The 21,096-nt window shown below is 38.7% G+C and overlaps 1 pseudogene across 1 annotated transcript in view; it reads left to right on the plus strand.

Moving 5' to 3' along the window:
* LOC309858776 (peptidyl-prolyl cis-trans isomerase A-like) overlaps positions 1 to 20,219 on the plus strand; it is a 34,465-nt pseudogene extending 14,246 nt beyond the window's left edge. The window contains exon 4 of the transcript in view: positions 19,751 to 20,219. The product of the transcript in view is annotated as a peptidyl-prolyl cis-trans isomerase A-like (transcript). The remainder of the gene's footprint in view (positions 1 to 19,750) is intronic.
* The last annotated feature ends 877 nt before the right edge of the window (positions 20,220 to 21,096 follow it).

Raw genomic sequence — 21,096 nt, forward strand, 5'->3', positions numbered from 1 at the left:
TTCTATCTAGCATTCTACTTTCCAATCCTCAGCCTATTTTGCTTCCTTCATACATGGGACCTGTTTTTTTTTTTTTTTTTTTTTTTTTTTTTTTCCATCTTCCTACCTATAGCCATAGCTAGAATCTGCTGCCAGTGAATAAGTATCTCCAAATTAAGACTTTGTAGTGATGTGAGTACAATCTCACCAATATCTGAGAGCATAGTTGCCAGTATTAATGTAGAGTGATTAAAATAACAGGATATGGAGAGAAACAGAGAAGTTCCTATCACTTTTATGTTACCTGTGGCAAGCCGCTTGACCTCTCCAATTATTCATATCCCTCCTTTTTAAAAAAGATTTCTTTATTTGTTTAAGAGAGAGTGCTCACACAAGTGGAAGGTGGGGCAGGGGCAGAGGGAGAGAGAATCTTTAAGCAGATTTCCCACTGTGCACAAAGCCTGACTTGGGGCTTGATCCCATGACCCATTAGATCATGACCTGAGTCAAAACCAAGAGTTGGCCGCTTAACAGACTGAGCCACCCATGCACCCCACATCCTTATTTTGTTAAGGATCACACAGTAAAGAGTAGATGTGATACTGTAGGTAAATTTCTTCACAAAGAGAATAAATATTCAATATCTAAGAGCTGATGTTGGTATCAGTATTAGAATTATTGCTACTATTGATATTATACAGATTACCCTTTGAAAAATAAATGAAAGCTATTTATTTTTTTAAAGATTTTGATTATTTATTTGAGAGAAAGAGCACAAGTGGGGAGGAGTGGCACTAGGAGAGTGAGAAGCAGACTCCCAGCTGAGCACTGAGCCTGACACAAGACTTGAGCCCAGGACCCAGAGATCATGACCAGAGTTGAAGGGAGCTGCTTAACTGACTGAGCCATTCATGTGCCATAAATCAAAACTATTTATAATCCCAAAGCTTTCAGGCCTGGTTTTTCTCCATTTTAAAAGCTAAGACTGCCTCAAAACTGAGCTCATTTGAGTTCTAGTGAATTTAGTGGATGAAGGATGGCAGACTCCTATAGAGATACTGCATTGTATGGAAGCAAGTCAACTAAGTGCTACATTGTCCCAACATTATTCAGAGTCTTATGCGAGTCACAGTGCAATACTGGTGCAATACCTTGTACTTCACGCTTTCCAGGAATCAGGAATGTGCAAACCATAGACATGCCCACAATAAGTTTCATCAAATTAAAGCCCAGTCATATGAGTGGTGGAGTTCCAGCTTAGTAACCCATATTAACTCTAAGATTTATATCAAGACACACCTAAAGACAGCTCAGGGACTATAGGAAGACCTGGGAGGGAGCTATTTGCTGAAGAACCAAGAGGCACCATGGAATATAATTTGTCTGGAAGGAAAAGAGAGTGGGAACATGTATGTCTGCTCCAGGACAATGGGGCGGCAACATGGAATTGTAGTGATTCCAAATTACAGCTCAGAAAATTTTTCAAAATGTCTTGACAGACTTGCTCTCATGAGCACATTCTTGGCTTTTATATAAAAAAGAAGAAGAAGAAGAAGAAGATGACAAGGAGGAAGAGGAGGAGGAGGGGAGGAGGAAGAAGAAGAAGAAGAAGAAGAAGAAGAAGAAGAAGAAGAAGAAGAAGAAGAAGAAGAAGAAGAAGAAGAAGAAGAAGAAGAAGAAGAAGAGGAGGAAGAAGAAGAAGAAGAGGAAGAAGAAGAAGGACTGCAATTAAAGAAGGAAACCAGCATGAACCATTGGAAGAACAAGTAACAAGAGCACTTTCACATTTCTAGAGAAGGGGTGCCTTGAGAAGAAATGAGAGATCCCAAGGCTTCCATCTGGACCCCTGGCCATGTCCCTGATAATGCAGGTATGTGACTTCTATTAGTTTTTTAGCTTTATTGAGATATATTTTTGGTAATCATTTTGCAGTACCTAAGTGCATCGATGAACATGTTATACACCTTAAACTCACTCAATGTTACATTTGTATTAATCATTTTTATATATCTGAGGTGATTACCTACAGACACAATATCAATAATATAATATAAATGAACACTATAACTTTTTTATTTTTTTTCCTCATTATATGAATAATATACACATATTATAGGAATAAAGAAAATAATAAATAAGTTGGTTAGCATTTTTAAATTTGCTTTTAAAAGTAATGTGAGGGACACCTGAGTGACTCAGTGGATTAAGCCTCTGCCTTCAGCTCAGGTCATGATCCCAGGGTCCCAGGATCAAGCCCCACATCAGGCTCTCTGCTCAGCGGGGAGCTTGCTTCTCCGTCTCTCTGCCTGCCTTTCTGCCTACTTGTGATCTCTGTATAATAAATAAATAAAATCTTTAAAAAATATATTAAAAAAATAAAAATAATGTGAAATTTTTTTGTGTAAACAGGATACAGGAGACTTCCAGAATTACAGTACAATGACCAACAAGATTTAAAGTAAGAAAACCTTTATTTTTAGTAGAATTTCATAAATAATAGTATCCACATACCAAAAGCATTGAGCACTTGTAAGATAAAGAAAAAACTAGGTTGGATTGAAGGAAGTCTCAACAGGACCAATACTTTGCCATATCTCAAGAAACAAGATGCTTAGGAATTGCAAACAGGCATCCACATGATCTCTGAGAGAAGTCCTCTATCATTCCCTTCATGGAAAACTTAAAACCCTCAGTGGCAGAGAGGGAAACAAAGAAAAATCAGGGACATGAGGGAAAATACGATATCCAAAATATTCTGAAAATGGATGATAAGGAGAAAAAGGACGAACTTCTCACATCTTTTTTTTTCTTTTTTTTAATTTATTTTTATTTTCACCATAACAGTAATCATTATTTTTGCACCACACCCAGTGCTCCATGCAATCCGTGCCCTCTATAATACCCACCACCTGGTACCCTGACCTTCCACCCCCCGCCCCTTCAAAACCCTCAGATTGTTTTTCAGAGTCCATAGTCTCTCATGATCCATCTCCTTTTCCAATTTCCCCCAACTCCCTTCTCCTCTCTAACTCCCCATGTCCTCCATGCTATTTGCTATGCTCCACAAATAAGTGAAACCATATGATAATTGACTCTCTCTGCTTGACTTATTTCACTCAGCATAATCTCTTCCAGTCCCGTCCTTGTTGCTACAAAAGTTGGGTATTCATCTTTTCTGATGGAGGCATAATACTCCATAGTGTATATGGACCACATCTTCCTTAACCATTCGTCCGTTGAAGAGCATCTTGGTTCTCTCCACAGTTTGGCGACTGTGGCCATTGCTGCTATAAACATTGGGGTACAGATTAATTTTTTCAAGAGTCAAGAGGACTTTAGTGGTACCTGGGTGGTTCACTTGGGTAAGCATCTGACCTCTTGGTTTTGGCTCAAGTCATGATTTCAGGGTCCTGGGATTGAGCCCCACAACAGGCACCATGCTTAGCAGTAAGTCTCCTTGAGGATTGTTTCCCTACCTCTCCCTCTGCCCCACCCCCCACTCATAACTTCTCTCTTTCTTTATTTAAAATTTAAAAAAAAAAAAGGGAGTCAAGAGGTCTTTAAATCTTTAAAATAAGAGCTTGCAGTCATAAAAAAGAAAATAATTTCATTTCAGGAAAGACTAAAGGAGGTGAAAAGCATATTTATCATAGTAAAAGAAGAATGAAATTAGTAAACATTAGTTTGGACTGAAAGAGAGAACAAGTACACACAAATTATATCGGAATTCAAATTCAGAAATAAAGCCAAGATGGAATTCACAGTATACAGAAGAAAGTAAATAATTTTAATGATAAAATAATAATAGTGACAAAGAACCTCCCCAGCTTAAAGAAAAATACAAGGCTTGCCCATGAGAAGTATGCAGAGGACAATATTTACAAAAGGACACTAAGCCCAAAACACATCTTGTCCTGATTCTTCTTAAGTTCCAAGTATAAATAAGAAAAATGTCCTTCAGGCACTTAGGAGGGAAAAAACAAGACAAAACAGTTTCTCTACAGAGAAGCATTGGTTCACTTGACCCCAGAATGCACTTCTTTTTTTTTTTTTTTTTTAGATTTTATTTATTTATTTGACAGACAGAGATCACAAGTAGGCAGAGAAGCAGGCGGGGGCGGTGGGGGGGAAGCAGGCTCCCTGCAGAGCAGAGAGTCTGATGTGGGGCTCGATCCCAGAACCCTGGGATCATGACCTGAGCCAAAGGCAGAGGCTTTAACCCACTGAGCCACCCAGGTGCCCCTCAGAATGCACATCTATCACAAGTGAACTTGTATACGTTTAAATATAATAATATAGTCTTTAACTCTATTTTAAATTATACACAATTTACAATCACTCAGCTCACCTCTCAGAGAATTGTTAGAAGTTAGAAAACCCAGGATGTCTCAAACAGTGTGGTAAGTAGTTGTGAGGCACAGCTAGAGAGTGCCTATCTTTCTCCTCAAAGAGTTCGTGGAAGACTGGGAGAGGTAAAAACATAGACAAAGATAAAACCATGGGCAGAAGGCAAGGAGGATGCTAGGCATAAGTAGTCAATGGGATCAAGAGTAGTGGTATCTGATCAGATGGCAGCTGGGAGTGGGGCGGTGGAGGGAAAACCTTGACACGGGTGATGCCTGAGCTACATATAAAAATAGATAATTAATTAATTAATTAAAATTTGGTGTGGAGGTTAATCAGACAAAGAAGGCACCAGCAAAGGGAGGGCAGCACACACAGAGGAACAAGCTTGAGTGCCACTGGAGGTTGATCTCAAAGGAGCAGGTAATTTGATGAAGATTCTTAATTATGCCCAGAATTCATTAAACCTCTCTAAACCTCCATTTCTTTATCTATAAGCTAAGACGATGCTAGCATTTTTGCAAAAATAAATGAATGTAACCTTCTAAGACTAGTGCCTGGAACTCAGCAAGTATTTAATGCTCTTACAGTGTTGGTGGAGGTACTCTTTTCATCTTCATTGTCAACATCTTCATCCTCATCCTCATCATCCGGTCCAGCAGATTTAGATAGTTATATTTGAATTCCACCATTTCCACTTCCTGGTTAACCTTTAGCAGGTTGATCTATTTCTCTGTGCCACAATATCCATCTTGAAAACAGTATGGAGGTTCCTTGAAAAATTAAAAATAGAAACAGCTATGACCCTGCAATTGTACTACAAAGTATTTATCTAAAGGATACAAACATAGTGATTCGAAGGGGCACCTTCACCCTAATGTTCATAACAATGTCCTCAATAGCCAAAATATGGAAAGAATCCAGATGTCCATCAACAGATGAATGGGAAAAGAATATATACAATGCATAGTGGTATATTATTCAGGCATCAAAAAGAATGAAATCTTGCCATTTGCAATGACATGGATGGAACTAGAGGGATTATGCTAAGTGAAATAAGTCAGTCAGAGAAAAACAAAAACCATATTATTTCACTTATATGTGGAGTATTTTGGTTTTTGTTTTTTAATTTATTTTTCATTTATTTTCAGCATAACAGTATTCATTAATTTTTTCACCACACCCAGTGCTCCATGCAATCCGTGCCCTCTAAAATACCACCACCTGGTACCCCAACCTCCCACCCACCCACCAATTCAAACCCCTCAGATTGTTTTTCAGAGTCCATAGTCTCTCATGGTTCACCTCCCCTTCCAATTTCCCCCAACTCCCTTCTCCTCTCTAACTCCCCATGTCCTCCATGCTATTTGCTATGCTCCACAAATAAGTGAAACCATATGATGACTGACTCTCTCTGCTTGACTTATTTCACTCAGCATAATCTTTTCCAGTCCCATCCATGTTGCTACAAAAGTTGGGTATTCATCCTTTCTGATGGAGGCATAATACTCCATAGTGTATATGCACCACATCTTCCTTATCCATTCGTCCGTTGAAGGGCATCTTGGTTCTTTCCACAGTTTGGTGACTGTGGCCATTGCTGCTATAAACATTGGGGTACAGATGGCCCTTCTTTTCACTACATCAGTATCTTTGGGGTAAATACCCAGGAGTGCAATTGCAGGGTCATAGGGAAGTTCTATTTTTAATTTCTTGAGGAATGTCCACACTGTTCTCCAAAGAGGCTGCACCAACTTGCATTCCCACCAACAGTGTAAGAGGGTTCCCCTTTCTCCACATCCCCTCCAACACATGTTCTTTCCCATCTTGCTTATTTTGGCCATTCTAACTGGTGTAAGGTGATATCCCAAAAACCAAAAGGTGGTTTTAATTTGAAACTCCCTGATGGCTAGTGATGATGAACATTTTTTCATGTGTCTGACAGCCATTTGTATGTCTTCATTGGAGAAGTCTCTGTTCATATCTTCTGCCCATTTTTTGATATGCTTATCTGTTTTGTGTGTGTCTGGTGAACATAGGGGAAGGGAAGAAAAAATAAAATCAGATAAAAACAGGGAGGGAGGCAAACCATTAAAGGTCTCAACTATAGGAAACAAACTGAAGGCTGCTGGATTTGGGGAGGTGAGTGAGGAGATGGGATAACTGGATAATGGGCAATAAAGAGGGTACTTCATGTACTGAACACTGGTGAATCACTAAATTCTGCACCTGAAACTAATAATACACTATATGTTAACTAAATTCAATTTAAATTTTAAATTTTTAAATGAAATAAAATAAGGCTAATCATATTTACCTCATGAAATTCCAGTAGAAATTCAATGAAATAATATATTTGAAATACCTGACACATAGAGGGGGTTTGAAGGGTACATATCCTTTAAAGAACAAAGTACTATACAAGTATAGTGATATAAGTACAAAGGAAGTTAAGAGTTTGTTTGAACCCTGTGTCTGAAAAACCAAGACACACCTAGGATCCTACCCAATGTCTTCAAGCCGTCGTTCTCTTCAAGCTTACTTTTCTCTGTGCCTCTTTTCATTCTCCTTCCTTAATTCTAAAAGTCAAACACAAAGAACTCCTCAAACCTCCAACTCATCAGGATCTCTCTCCCCCTGGCCTTCGTGTTGGTGATGACCTGACTTAAAATAGTCTCTAATTCCCCAGGACCCCAGGATTGGAGAGGCACCTCTCCTCAGGCCCAACAGGCCCTTATACCCCCATCATAACATTTACAGGTTATTTCGTGATTGGCTGATTGATTACTGGCATGCTACATTAGGCTAAAGACAGTGGTGACAGATTCAGGGTTGTTTTGTTCACCTTTATGATACCCAGAACACTGTACAATATCTGCTAAGTAGTAGATTCTCCACAAATATTTTGTGTAATAAATAATTAAACAAAAGAATTCCTGTTGGGTTTTTATTTTTTAAATAAGAATGAATTTTTTCTTAAAAAGAATAAAAATTTTTATCAGTTTGTACATGTCTATAAATTAAACATAAACACATACTCAAGTCATTCATCTCAAGGCTATATAGTTTTACACTCAAACTTCCCACTAGATTTATGATTTCTTGGATTTTCTTCAAGTGTTTCTATAATGGCGGCTTTAATGTCAGGTTTTCTTTTATTTTTTTTTAATTTTTTTATTTTTTATAAACATATATTTTTAACCCCAGGGGTAGAGGTCTGTGAATCACCAGGTTTACACACTTCACAGCACTCACCAAAGCACATACCCTCCCCAATGTCCATAACCCCACCCCCCTCAGCAACCCTCAGTTCGTTTTGTGAGATTAAGAGTCACTTATGGTTTGTCTTCCTCCCAATCCCATCTTGTTTCATTGATACTATGCAGCCATCAAAGGGTTTTCTTTTATTTTTAGTAATAATTACTAAGTACTAAGTTAGTTTTATTATTTATGTTTTCACAATGTTATATGTGTTATTGATTCTTATACTGAAATGCCCTTTTAAATGATTTTAACCATTTAAAGATATGTCCCTACACTAAATGAATTTCCTTGTAAAATCATCCAGGATGATTTTTCATGGAGATCATATTAATAAAATCAACTTTTATAGAACTATAAGGTGAAAATAGAAAAGGCTTACTATTAAAAGTAACATTAAAGGGGCACCTGGGGGGCTCAGTTGGTTAAGTATCCAACTCTTGATTTTGGCTCAGATCATAACCTCAGGGTCTTGGGATTGAGACCTGCATTAGGCTCCATACTCAGCAAAGTCTGCTGGAGATACTCTTCCATTGCTGCTCCCCACCACTGTCTACCTCTCTCTAGTCATTCTCTCTTTCTCTCTCTCCCTCACTCTAAAGTAAATAAATAAATCTTTAAAAGTAACATTAGGTACACACATAGCATTGTTGTCTGTGTACTTCCTCCTCTATAGCTGTTTTTTGTTGTTGTTGTTGTTCGTTTGTTTTGTTTTGTTTTGTTTTTCGCTAATAGCAGTTATCTTTCCCTTGCATTTTGGTAGACCTCTTCAAGGCTGCCTCCCACATTTTGTGTGTTATTGTCACTTTTTCCCTTCACTATCTCCAATAGGGATTTTAGCTCTGCTGTTGAATTGTTGGTTTCTTTGCAGCCCTTCCTGTCTCAGCTCTCTTCTCTTTCCAGTCTGCTGTCTTTTATGTCAACTAGTTCTCTGCTTAAGCCTTTCTGATCCTGCTTTATAGAGGTCATCACTTCCTGCATTCCATCAAAGCATTTAGTTTCCTAATACTTTCCTGTGTGTGTGTATATATAATTTGTATGTGTGAAGATATTCTTGATGTTCAGGATATTTTTTCACTTGTTCTGCAGTACATTTCATGTTTATTTTCCACTTTATTCACTTTCAAGTGTGATAAGATTTATCTATGGTGTGTTGCCATACTGTGTATCTATATGCTAAGTGTTTGCCAGCCCCAGTTTCCAGGCAATGTTCATTTGGGAGATGGTTAAATGCCATTCTCAAAGAAGAAATGGAGATTATGCACCTCTAAAACCACCTGTAGATGTGCTCAACAGAGACTGCAGTTTTTCTTGTGCCCATTGTCTGGTTCATTGTCCTTTGAATCACTGGATTGCAGTGGGGACAAAAATCACAGAATAACCCTGCTAACAAGTCTCTTTTTCTGTTCTCACCCATGAGTCTTTTTTTTTTTTTTATAAAGATTTTATTTTTATTTATTTATTTGACGACAGAGATCACAAGTAGGCAGAGAGGCAGGAATAGAGAGAGAGAGGAGGAAGCAGGCTCCCTGCAGAGGAGAGAGTCCGATGCAGCGCTCGATCCCAGGACCCGGAATCATGACCTGAGCCGAAGGCAGAGGCTTTAACCCACGGAGCCAGCTAGGCGCCCTCACCTATGGTCTTAAATTAAATGCTTCATCTACCAAATACTGTATATCACTGCCAATTGTCTTTTTGTTTTTTAGCCATCCTTGTTTTTTTGTGGTTTTGTTTGTTTGTTTTTATTGAGTGAGGGAAAGGTGTAGTTCTGGAACAAAGCAATATTGAGCACATTACTGTCTCCTAGGCTTTCTGTTAGATATTGAACACACCATGAACACAATAGACAAAATCTCTGCCCTCCATGGGTCCATAATTTATCTAAGATCCAGCTATTAAAAACATACAAATGTGACATGTCCCACCTATATTAGGGAAATCTAACTGTAGATTAAGAAAAACAAAATAGAAATGATGGGAATGATAATTTTATTGTGACTGCTTTTAATAGAATATTCTACATAAAAGAGAGAGCTCCTTTCTTTGTTGGTTTAAACTTTACATTTCAGAACCACAAACCATAAACTAAAGAATGTTCTTTAGTTTTTTTTGTAGAAGGGTAAATTTGATGTGCTTCTATTGACTATATAGGGACTTGTTAAAAAAAATTTTCTATTATTTTAATCTCTGGTAATTTGTTAAAAGTGATTTAAATTCCAGTAATTTTTAACAGTTTTAAAATTTGATGCTGTTGATGAGTTTTATCTTTTTTAAATGCATTTTCTTAGATATTTTTAGTGAAAAATTGGAAGTAACTGCAGCAAGGAGTGATAGCTAGAATCCATTTTAAAATTAAAGTGAGAAGTCATTTCAAGAGATGTTAAGAGGCCAGTTCTGCAGGGACTGGTGATAGATTAAATTGAAAGAGGGAACAATTTAACAAGACTCAGGTTTTTCCAAATAAATATATGGATGTAAGCTCTAGTAGAAAGCCTAGGCTAGAAATAAGAACTTGAAAGTCATGTCCCAGTCAGTTCCCACCTGGAAGTTGAAAATCAAGAGTAGATGACCCCAAAGCATTTATTCTCCTCGCGTGCTGAGTTTTGAAATACGTCAAAAGATAACCCAAGTGAATTAAATTTTGCTCTGTGTGGCACAACTTACACTTTTTAAAATAACAATAATGACTGAATTTCTCCCCTCCGTTTCAAGGGTCTTTTGCATCATCTGTTTTTTTGCACCATCTGTTTTTTGTTTTTTTTTTTTTCCTTAACCACAACCCCTGCTCAAAAAAAAAAAAAAAAAAAAATCCCATTCACCTTGAAATCTGATGTGCTTTATTAAAGTGGAACAAGTCATTTGGTTTCCCAATATTATAAAGTGGAGACTTCAGTGAGGAGGTGAAGATGGAGCAGAGCATGGTACAAAACGCAGGGCTCTGGGACTCCCATCTGCTTCTTACCACCCTCCTTCCCTTTCATTGTCAGAGTCTCATCGCTTGCCCCCCCTTATTATTATGACTGTCTCTTCCTGGTCTCTCAGAACCTTGCTTTACTCCTTTCCTTTTTATTTTTTTAATTTTTTTTAAAGATTTATTTACTTACTTGCAAGAGAGAGAGAGAGTGAAAGAGCATGTGTGGGGGGAGGATCAGAGGCAGAGAATTTGAGCATGAAGCAGATGTGGGGCGCGATCCTACAATCCATGAAATCATGATCTGAGCTGAAACCAAGAGTCATATGCTTAACTGCTTAACTGACTGAGCCACCCAGATGCCCTTATTCTTTCTAATCCATTCTTTATCACCTATAATATTTACTCATTTGTTTTTCCTAAAGTGGTATAATGAGCTTAAAGCTTGGTTCTTACCTTAACCATCAGGTAAAATCACCGCAACTTTCCCCAGAGTATTCCTCCATAAAAATGGGAAAAATTAGATTCCCTTGCCTTGCATCCCTCATAATGGAAAAGAGTAAAGGAGACAAAGTATATGAAAGAACACACAAATTCTACACATACGATGGTACATTACACTAGTTAGAGTAACACTAGCAGTGTAAAAGAAACTCTGGTAGCTTAATAACTTATCAAAGTAAGATTTATTCTTCCCTCTGGTGAAAATGACTTACACTGATCCAGGGTTCCTGGCTTCTTTCTACACAGCTTTCCTGAGTATCTCATAATTCTTCACTCTGCTAGCAAACAAGAAAAGGGACAGGAAGAATCACCCATGGAAGACTTTTAAGGGCAAGGATTGCAAATCATGTTTATCATTTCCCATCCAAACCAGTTAATTCAGTCACATGATCATACTTAACTGGAGGTTGGGAAATTTTGTTTAACTATTTACATAGGATGAGAAAGAAATGGACTTCGGTGAATACACAGCAATCTGCCATTTCATGACCTTCTTATAATTCTACTGGGTGAAGGGGGTACCAATATAATAAATATCTGTCTTAAAGAAAGTCAGTCATTGGGATGAACCAAACATACAAATGACCAATTAGAATTTAAGATAAAACTAATGCTAAATTTAAGGTTCAAAGTGCTAAGGATTTATAGTAGACCAGAACTTACTAAAAGCCTACTAACTGCCACAGCCATTTTGTGTACTTATTAATTATATACCACCCTTATATTTACAGAAGGGAAACACCCAGGTTCAGTTAAGTTGGATTAGTCACCAAAATCCAAATGACAGATCTGCACTCAAGCCCAAGATGAAGGAAGGATTGATTTTGCCTCGGGATTTGAGGGAAGAACGTTTGACATGCGATGAAAGAAACATTTCAAATTGGTCCTGAAGGACAACTATATAACTGATTGAGTGAAAATTTTTAAAAGTAAATCAGAACTTATTACTCCCAGCTTAAAAACCACTGATGTTTCCATCACTCTTGTAATGCAATCTAAACTGCTACCTGCACTGACTTGCAAAGCCTGAGTATCTGGTTTGGGACCACCCCTATGATCTCATCTTGCCCCCCTCCCCCATCCTTTGTCATAACATTCAGGTCGCTGACCCTTTGTCAATAACTCAGTTGAGCCAAGAGTATGGTAAGTTCCTTGAAATAGCTGTTTCCTTTGCCTGGAATGCTCTTGCTCCTGACCTTCAAGTGTCTCAGAGAGCCTTTTCCTGACACTTCATTGTTCTCTATTATCTTGCTCTGTTGTAATTCTCTTCCCAGCATGTATCATTATCTGATCTCTCTCTCCCTCCCCCTCTCTATGTCCTCCTTCCCTCCCTCTCTCCCTTCCTTCTTCTTTCTACCCTCTGCCATCAGAAGGCAAACCCCTTGAAAATATGAAGCTCCCCTATCTTGTTCACTGCCAAACCAAAACAATATGGCTCAAAATTACTTGCTGAATAAATGAGTCCTATTTTGACAGGTTGAGAAATGGGAAGAAAAAAGATATTAGAGATTGAGGGTACCTTTGAGAGTCAAGACAAGTTGAATATCAACATAAGGTGTTATGTACTTTCAAATCTCACATTTTTCTCTTAAATCTGAATATGACATATTCTCCTGCTTTATAAGACCCAGGTGTCTGTTGGTGGAATATTGTGTGCTGTTGGTGGAAGATTGTGTGCAATATCTGGTACTTGTTCTTTCAAAAAAGACTTATTGATGCTTGGGATAGTTCTAAAAAAGGGCAAGGGCCAGTAGAGGCTGCTGTACAATTCCAGACTAAAAATATCAGGATTGTTTTGCCTTGAAATATTAGGTTGAGAAGAGGTGGGAACAAAATCTGAAGTGATTTGGAGAAAATAAACATAGTATTACTCAGTAAAATCCAACATCCTATTTTTCAGGCTCCTATTAAACCTTGACAGAAGGCACATTTAGGGCAAATAAAATATCATAATCCTTCATTTGCATTACACTATGTTTGTAAGATGCTTTTTTCTTGCCTTTTTTCCCTTAAGTATGCACACAACATCTGTATGCTGAGTATAATTATTCCTATTCTATAAACTGAGGCTATCAAGTCTCTGGGACATAGTTTGCCTGAATTTCTTGAGGAAAAAAATCCTGTCTAATTTATCCTTTTAGTTTTGCTTGTAAATTTTAAAAAGAAAGTGGAAGGAAGGAAGGGAGAAAGGAAGCAAAAAAGGAAAAGAGGGAGGAAGGGTGAGAAGAAAGGAAGGGAGGAAGGAGAGAGAGATCAACAAATGTTTATTAATTGAATTGGATAAAAGTCAGATGAATCAGAAGTAGGTTTCTTAAGAATGCCTTGCCACTGGGTACCTATTTCTTCATCCTTAATGGTGAAGAGGGATATATTTTTTTTTTTCTCCAAAGTCCAAAAGGTTCTCAGCCCTGAAAAATAATGAGCAGAATGAACTCAGAAATTTAAATGGTAACCAAAAAGATGTTAACATCTCTAAACTGAGCCTGGAGGAAATTAATCTTGGAAAAAAAGAAGATTGAGAGCTCCTTGTTTCAACATCTTGACAAGATGATAGAATAACATAAGATCCTTTTCCTCAAATCAACCCTGTAAAATCTAAGCAAGAAGAGGGAAGCAGCAAACCCAAAACTGTTAGTTTTGGTTCTGGCCAAGATTGAGTAAGCACACTTCGTCCTGTCTCTCCCACTCCATGCGACGAAAAATCCTGGACAGAATGCACAGAGTAGCTATCTGAAGAATATTTATAAAAATAAAATAAAATTGGTAACAGGCAGACAGGGAAGGAAACCAGAACTCGAAATAACACCAAACCAAGGATGACTTTCCTCTTTTTCTCCTCTGGTATTTCTTAGCCTGGATTCAAAGACAGCTTAAAACTCCTAAATATACACCAGATGTGAACCTGTATTAGTTTGCTAGAGCTTCCAGAACACAGTACCACACACTGGGTGCCTTTAAACAAGCAAACAAACAAACAAACACCACAGAGATTTATTTTCTCACAGCTCTGGAGGATAGATGTTCAAAACCAAGATGTCAGCAGTGTGGGCTCCTTCTAAGGGTTGCAAGGGAAGGACTTCTTTAAAGTTTTCCTTTAGCTTTTGGGTGGCTGTCTTTTCATATCATCCTCCCTCTATATGTACTACTGTCCAAGCCTCCCCTCCCCCCCTTTTTTTTAATCGTGTTATGATAATCTCCATAAAATACATTATTAGTCTTTGATGCAGTGTTCCAAGACTCATTGTTTATGTACAACACCCAGTGCTCCAAACAATACTTGCCCTCCTTAATACCCACCACCAGGCTTACCCATCCCCCCATATCCCTCCCCTCTAAAACCCTCATTTTGTTTCTCAGAGTCTACAGTCTCTCAAACTTCCCTTTTTTTGAGGATGCCAGTCATGTTGGATTAGCAGAGATCCTACTTCAGTGTGGCCTTATCATAGCAGAACTAATTACATCTGCAATGGTCCTATTTTCAAATAAAGTCATGTTCTGATGTGTGAAGGTTAGAATTCTGACATAGGAATTGAGGATGGAGGTAAAATGCAACCCATAACAAGATTTAGAAAACAAACAACAAAAAATAACATCTTTTCTTTCTGGTCCAAGGAGCAAGAAAGAAGGTTCCCATGGGTCAGACAGAATGATAGAGTCCCCTGCTTTTGGTTTTGTCTTGTTTTTCCTTCTCTCCCACTCCAATCTCCAGGCAATCCTCTAGCAAATAGTAGGGGGAAGACTGGCAGCCATGACAGGCAGGTACCTACACCTCTAAGGGACAATAAACCATATGGACCAGAAAACTGTGGCACTAAGAGTGGGAGATATTCCTTATCATTCCATATACCTTGGCTTTTTGGCCCCAATATAGACTCATTCTCAGGAATTACATAGCAGAGCTGCAAACCTACAGTATCATTTCTTAGATAGAAAACAAATGTGGGGGTGGGGTGGGCTGAATGCTTGGATAGGTTGGATGTTGGGAGCCAGAACTTACCAGGAAAATCACCAAAGGGAAAAAAAGGGGTCCCATAAAGTCTATGAACTCTTGGTCTCACCTTCAAACTGTGCATTCATGGAGCTTGGTCCTAAATTGCATACAAAAGTCTTTGAGAATTGAACTATTAGGTAAATCCCCACCCAAGCCCCAGACTAGCTGCCACATGATACACAAATGGGACAGATCTAAGTGAGCCACCAAAGTCTTTGAAAATTAAGCCTCCATTAGAACCACAACCCAGAGAGAAGGCCAGTAGAAATTTGAGGCCTTACACTAGGATAATTTCCTGCTGAAAGAAACAAAAAATATTCCCTATAGGATTTAAATAAGGCTCAGACCCTTGAAATATTCAATATGTCCAAGATACTACCCAAAATTATAAACAGGAAGAATGAGGAAACCATAATATTTTGTAAGAAAAGAGTGTCATCAACAGATATTAACCCTAGCTGATAGAGATGTTGGAATTATTATAGGCAAAGGCTTTAAAGCAATTAATTTAACCATGCTCTGTGAAGTAAGGGTAAACACTTTAGAAATAAAAGAAATTGGGATGCTTGGGTGGCTCAGTCAGTTAAGTGTTTGACTCTTGATCTCACCTCAGGTCTTAAGCTCAGAGTCCCAAGTTCAAGACCCATATTTGGCTCCAAGCTCAGCATGGAGGCTATAAAAGAAAGAAGGAAGGAAGGAAGGAAGGAAGGAAGGGAGGAAAGAAGGAAGGAAAAAAGGAAAGGAAAGAAAACACATCATTAGAGAAATAAAAGTTATAACAAAGAATCAACTGGAAAATGCCGAACTGAAAAATAACATTTTTCACTGAATGGGCTCAATAGCACAATAGAGATGAAAGAGGAAAAAGTGGGGTGCCTGGGTGGCTCAGTGGGTTAAAGCCTCTGCCTTCAGCTCAGGTCATGATCCCAGAGTCCTGGGATCGAGCCCCGGATCGGACTCTCTGCTCCACAGGGAGCCTGCTTCGCCCTCTCTCTCCGCCTGCCTCTCTGCCTACTTGTGATCTCTGTCTGTCAAATAAATAAATAAAATCTTAAAAAAAAAAAGAGGAAAAAGTCAGTAAACTTGATGATACATCAATAAAAATGATCAAGTTTAAACAACAGGGAAGGAAAATGATTGAAAAAGGAATAGAGCCTTAGGACTGGTGACACAACACCAAAAAGGCTAAGAGTTATGTCATGATAGCTCCTGAGGAAAAAGAGAAAAAGTGTGGGGAAGAAAAATCTCTTAAAGCGTTAATAGCTAGCAGCAACTTCTCCTTAGAAACATTGCCAAAGGGAAGCAAGGGAAAAAATGACCTATTGGGACTTCACCAACATCAAAAGCTTCTGCACAGCAAAGGACACAGTCAACAAAACCAAAAGAAAACTGACAGAATGGGAGAAGATATTTGCAAATGACATATTGGATAAAGGGCTAGTATCCAAAATCTATAAAGTACTTATCAAACTCAACTCCCAAACAACAAATAACCCAATCAAGAAATGGGCAGAAGACATGAACAGACATTTCTGCAAAGAATACATCCAGATGGCCAACAGAAACATGAAAAAGTACTCCACATCACTTGGCATCAAGGAAATACAAATCAAAACCACAATGAGATACCATCTCACACCAGTCAGAATGGCTAAAATTAATAAGTCAGGAAACAACAGATGTTGGCAAGGATGTGGAGAAAGGGGACCCCTCCTATACTGTTGGTGGGAATGCAAGCTGGTGCAACCACTCTGGAAAACAGTATGGGGGTTCCTCAAAAAGTTGAAAAGAGAGCTACCCTATGACCCAGCAATTTCACTACTGGGTATTTACCCTAAAGATACAAACATAGTGATCCAAAGAGGGTGTGCACCTGAATGCTCATAGCTGCAATGTTCACAATAGCTAAACTGTGGAAAGAACCTAGAAGTCCATCAACAGGTGAATGGATAAAGAAGATGTGATATAGATATTATATATCTATATAGATATATAGATATTGGTTGCAGCCATCACAAGAAATGAAAGCTTGCCATTTGTAATGATGTGGATGGAACTAGAGGGTATTATGCTGAGTGAAATAAGTCAATCAGAGAAAGACAATTAGCATTGATCTCTGATATGAGGAATTTGAGAGGCAGGGCAGGGTGTTGTGGGGGGTAGGGAAGGAAAAAATGAAACAAGATGGGACTGGGAGAGAGAAAAACCATAAGAGACTTTTAATCTCACAAAACAAACTGAGGGTTTCTGGTGGGTAGGGGCTAGGGAATAGGGTGGTTGGACATAGGGGAGAGTATGGGCTATGAGGAGTGCTGTGAAATGTGTAAGCCTGATGATTTACAGACCTGTACCCCTGGGGAAAATAATACATTATATGTTAATAAAAATAATTTTAAAAAGAGAGAGAGGATGGCTAATATCTTCCCAAATGTAGCCAAAGACTTAAACTTAAGTAGTAATTATAACATTGAATTATTTATTATTGTTGTTATTACTGATATTTATTAGGCATTTTGTCTGTTCTGGGACTTGTTTTAAGTCCTTTATACACTTATTTAGTCTTCAGGGAGTAACACGAAGTTTGTGCCCAAGGTTATAGAGGTATTAAGTGGTGAAGATAAGAAATGAATTCAAGTAGTCTATGTCCAGTGAATAAGCTTTTAACCACAATGTAACATACTCTTTGACTCATTTAGTCAGCCAGTCTCTGCTCTGCACTTAAATTCTCAATGGCAGTTACTTTGTTGTGCTGTACTATGATTTTTTTTCAAGTATGTGTTGTTCCTCGTGTAGTATCTAATATGTGGAGGCTCAAAACATCAAAGGAGAGAAGAAAAACAATAATAGAGGGTTGTCTTAGTCTGTGTGTGTTGCTATCACATAATACCACACACTAGATGGCTTATAAACAATAGAAATTGTTCTGGAGGATGGAAGTCCAAGATCAGAGTGCCAGCGTGGTTGGGTGAAGGCTCTGACTGTAGACTTCTCATTGCGTCATCATGGAAGAATGGGGAAAGGAGCTCTCTGAGGACCCTTTTAAAAGGGAACAAATCTTTTCATGAAGACCTTGAACTCATGATTTAATCCTTCCCCAAAGGTTCCACCTCCTAATACCATCAAATTGGACATTAGGATTTTAGCATATGAGTTTAAGGGGGGACATAAACACTCAGACCAAAGCGAGGGTGAAAATTATTTGTGAGCCTGATTTGCCATCTAACTAGACTATAATTTTTTTAAGATTTATTTATTTTAGAGAGAGATATTTGAGAGACAGAGAGAAAGAGTGTATGAGTGACATGGGGAAGGGCAGAGGAAGAGGGAGAATCTAAAGAAGACTCCCTAATGATTGTGGAGCCTAATGTGGGGCTTGATCTCCTGACCCTGAGATCACAACCGGAGCCAAAATCAAGAGTTGGATGCTTAAACACCTGAGCTATTCAGGCTATGCTGACTCTCTTATATTCCAAATTATCTAGTATGCTTCCGGTACCTATAGCTGCTTAATTTTAAAAATTTTGTAGTTTGTTGAAATAAGCACAAGAATACACCTACAATTAAAAAAAAAAAAAAAGGATAGTGTTATAGAAAGATATCCTGCCTCTAGTGCTAACTAGTTTCTTCCTCTTGGGAAAGTCTAAAATCACTTAACCTTTGGAGACTCAGCATCTTTTCTTAAACCAAGGAGCAAACATTCTAGTGTCTACCTAGGGTATATTGTGAAGATTGATGGGGTCATGTACTTGAAATGCTTTGGAGAGCACTATGTGAATGATACTTCATTTGCTTTATTTCATCACAAGGCAGACAGGAATAAGTGAAGCATATTAGAAAAGGCTTGACAGGCTAGGGGGGGAGAGACTGATTCCAGCTGGGAGCATTGAAGGTATGTGGGTAAAGACTAAAACAAGCCAACAATCCAGGAAGGAGTTGTTTCATTAGAAAGGGAGGCCAAGGCCAGAGTGAGAGAGCTGTGTCCTTGCATGGCTAGCTCCCACCTTGGAAACTAACTTCTGGCCTCTTTTTTCTCCCCAGAGCTTGGAAGAGATATGATCTCAGGGGATATGCTCAAAATCACTGCAAGCGTTTGGAACACTTTGTAACCCTTAGAGAGAGAACGCCACACAGAGGAAAAGCAGGAGATGAGGGAGGTTTTGAGATGAGCAGCCTTCTTATAAAATGTATTTGATTTGTTATATTTTTTAATGGTGGGAGGGCTTTTCTTTTCCAAAGTGAACCAAATTAGATTCTAGTCCAGTTGAGTCTGAAAGTTGAGTCTTCTACTCTGTGCTTTCACACAGATTTCATGCCAGAGCTTTTCAAACTTCAGTGTGAATAAGAATACCTAGAGGAGCATATTTAAGGGGGAAAAAATAGGACACCCAGATAGCATCCCCAGGGTTACTAATGCAGAGTCTACTTGGTGTTGTACCACAGTTCTTCATTGTGACGCATGAACAGGTTCTCCAGATGTAGATGTTTCATTCTCACTGGGGACAAGACCAAAGCTCGGTCCATTCCAAAGCTAAGGGCATACTATACGGCATTCGAGGCACTTCCAGCATTGCTTAGGTTCCCTTCCAAGAACAGCAGCTTTGGAATGTCCAGACAGGGAGATTTGAAATCCATGTTGGACTTTTCCAAATTGCTTTATTTTATTATTTGCATTTTATCTTACTCAGAAACAAGAGTTTAAAAAATGAGATCTTGGCTTTGCAAATGCTGCTGGTCCAAAGCCACCTGCACCGCCCCACTAGAGTCAACACAACCCCACTGAGTTCTTTGATATCCACGTGGATGGTGAGCCCTTGAGCCATTTGCAAAGATCCAAAGACAGCAGAAAACTTTCATGCTCTGAGCTCTGGGGAGAAAGGACTTGGTTATAAAGGTTCCTGCATTCACAGGATTATTTTGGGATTTCTGCGTCAGGATGGTGACATCATACACCATAATGACAATAACAGCTAGTCTGTCTATGGTGAGAAAGCTGATGAGAACTTCATCCTGGCAAAAGTTGGACTCAAAATGAATGGTTCTCAGCTCTTCATCTGCACCACCAAGCCTGAGTGGTTGGATGGCAAGCAGGTGGTCTTTGGCAAGGCAAAAGAGGACAGGAATATTGTGGGATCCATGGAGCAGTCTGGGTCCAGGAATGGCAAGAACAGCAAAAAGATCACCATTGCTGACTGGATAGATCTAACAAATCTGACTAGTGTTTTATCTTAACTACCAGACTGTTCCTTCTGTAGCTCAGGAGAGCATCCCATCAACCACATCTGCTTGAAATATCCTATAATCTTGGTGCTCTTGGTGCCATTCTCTGGGTTCCATATTTTCCTTACTTCCTTCCAAGTCCAGCTGGATTGCAGAGTTAAGTTTATGATCTCAAAATAAAAACTAAACAACAACAAAACCAGATCTTATTAGTTAATTTTTACTTTAAAGTCACTTACGACCTTGGCCCTTGCATCACCCACTCCAGGAAGCAGCATAATGATGGTCTTTAGAAAACAAGTTGAGGCCACAGTTTTGTTTTCATACCAAGCCAAATGCAGTATGTAACAGTCTCCTTCCCAATCCCAACCTCCCCATACACCAAAAAGAGAGGAAAAAACAAGTAAGAACTCAACAAATAAAATGAAAATTACCTCCCTTTTATATTTTGGTGATGAAAATGTTTCAAAGTGCATTTCTGCATATCAGAAATGATAATTGCCTCCTGTTTTCCTGGGGCAAGCATGGGGACATTTGGATTGCAATGGTCTAATCAGAGTTGTATAAACTGTAGGATAAACAATAAAAAGTTCCCTGAACATCGGGTTTCTATCTACTCTTTAAAGAGTTTGTGAGCATCAGATAAAGAAGACTAAGGATGTTTTTATTTCAGGCCTTAGGGTGGTAACAGTGGTCCTGTAACGAAGTTACATTAAGTCTGAATTTCCAGAAGTCACCTGTGAAAACTACTCTTGAAGCAGCCCATGACCTGAGGTCAAATATGTGCCTGGCTGAATCACATCTTTCCAGGAAAAACTAATTTCTCATCCCTACAGCTCTGATTACTCCAGTTCTCCTTGTGGAGAGAACCAATACCACAGAACATTTA

Source organism: Mustela nivalis, assembly GCF_964662115.1.
Source record: "Mustela nivalis genome assembly, chromosome: 2".
NCBI classification, from domain to species: Eukaryota; Metazoa; Chordata; class Mammalia; order Carnivora; family Mustelidae; genus Mustela; species Mustela nivalis.